The sequence below is a fragment of the Carya illinoinensis genome, chromosome 10, assembly GCF_018687715.1.
Source record: "Carya illinoinensis cultivar Pawnee chromosome 10, C.illinoinensisPawnee_v1, whole genome shotgun sequence".
Classification (NCBI taxonomy): Eukaryota; Viridiplantae; Streptophyta; class Magnoliopsida; order Fagales; family Juglandaceae; genus Carya; species Carya illinoinensis.
This window is the reverse complement of record NC_056761.1, coordinates 39,112,676-39,115,151: the sequence shown is the minus strand read 5'-3', so window position 1 is coordinate 39,115,151 and position 2,476 is coordinate 39,112,676.

Here is a 2,476-nt window from a genome sequence, read left to right as displayed (position 1 = left end):
TTTAATTGAAGTTTACGTATCAAAATTAGGAGGGATATTCCATTAATGGGACTCCCGGCCTTTTTGAATGCATCGAAGATCAATACAACCTTTTGAATGGTTTAATGGAAATGGAAGTGGAAATAGATCAAAAGGAAATGGAAATTGACCTGGCTACCTTAATTATATACAACTTTAAATTCCTGATCAGGCCTACTCCTAGCTAATTTCTTTATAATAACTAGCTAGCTATAGGTTATAGATACATATTAGAGATGAATGTCAATCAAACTGTTTCTCAAATATTTTTAGACTATTTTAATATTATTATTTATAAATTATTTCATAATTATTTACAAATCATCTAAAATATTCTATATAACAAAATCTCAATTAATTATACGAAAATATGCATACTAATACCCGTACCAAAACTAAACCCATTCTCTGGTATGAGAGAGCATGAGTTCCAACTGTTGTATACTTTTATTCAGTCATGGACATTGTACAAGTCAAAAGGACATAATTTGGTGGCATCACCAATACTTGTGCAAAGACAATCCATCGATATTATCCAAACAAAATAAAACAAGTAGAATTAATGGTCATGATCATCTTGTTTTATTAATTATGCTAATTATAATTATGAATATGTATATATATATATATATTTATATATCTGACATAAACAATGATGCCGGCACCCCTTACAAAAGAAAAAGAAAAGCAAAACGTACCCAATTAATTTTGCAGCTGTCTGCACTCTGCATGTTTGATGATGGGTTCCATTTGGTTTTTGTGGCCCACTTTGTTAACTTTGCATGATTATTTGTCATATATGGAATTTAGTTTGGAATTTAAGACTTGAATTTGTTTGCATTTTCGTGGCATGTGGACGTTGGACAAGTTCTGGATAGCTATACGCATGCAAGCAAACTCCTCCACATGGTTCTCTAATTTCTTGAACGTGGACATTTATGAGCAAGCAATAGTGGACGGGATCGATCGTGAAACAATTAATGACGCATTAAATACATTATATATTGATATGCAAGTAGAAGGGATATTCGGTATCCACGTCCTAATAGGCGCACCAGTCAAGGATGGACTTTGTGGATATATATATATATATATACATTGTGAATAATTCACAATGAATAATGTTTCTGACTGGTCAAGAAGGTGATCGCTTTAATTATTATGAAAGTTCTTCGAAATATATTTTGAAGATTAGCGCGATTACTATCGCCACGTCTCTATAAATAACACGTAAAGGTAATATATTGATATTCATTTATATATTTATATTGAGATCATTTTTTTAACTTAGACATCAAAGTTCCACTTAACACACATGCTACTCTATCATTTTGTTGTCGGTATCCGTACAATTAGTACTATGAAACAAGTCCCTAACAGAAAATATATATTACATTGAAAGTAGTATAATATATATCTTTTTTAATTTTTTTATATATAATTAAACTCAATTTAAAATAATTAATATAGAAGATATATATAAGCTTTAACTTATGATCTCATGTAGACTTATCGATTAAGTTATTAACGTCTTATCTACTCCAATCCACATATGGACGTTGGCGGCCAAGTTCTTCCTGACGCTATATATATTATATGCAAGAAAAGTACTCCACTATCGATCATCACATGGTTTTCTTTTTTGGATGTGAATATACTTGAGCAAGCAATTAATGGAGGGGACCAATTTTGAAACAATGACTATTTTTCGGGATTTTGCGACTAGCCAGATAAATTCTTGTAATGATGCATATATATATATATATATGTGTGTGTGTGTGTGTGTGTGTGTTAGCATGTATATATACACTTGGTGTATGCCGGCTAAAATGAGGGCATTGGGCCAACAATATTTGTCTTAAGAGAAACTCTATATGGAAGCCTTACATTGTACACCTCCACCTCATCAACATGTAATTGTCCTTTTTATCATTCTATCTTAATATGTAAATTCGTGTGTTTAAATATAAGAATCATAAAAATGAAAAATTAATCAATTAAGGAGAGGTGTGTGATATAAGGCTTCCTTGTAGCATTTCTCTACCTATCATCAAATGGTAATGGGAGGACATCGCCATTATTAATTGCCATTTAGATCAAAATTAATTGTCAATTATTAATTAACTCAATATATATATATAATTTAAATAGGTTATAAACCTCCTTAGCATTGCACAATTATTGATCATGAAATGACTAATCACGCCAAAGATAATGTGAATGTTCTGTAAAAACCACCGTAAAACGTTTGGGTGGTGTGCGTTTATATTTATAAAGGTATTTACACGTATATGTTGCTAAGTCCAAATCAAATATAAATTACATCCGTTGCCTATAAAGAAGGGATTTTATCTTGAGCTTGATCTTTATCTTGATCTTGATCTTGATACGTAACCGTAATAGATAAGATGATCGGTAAGTCATGAAACGTCTGATCATCGATAATTGACATTGAAAT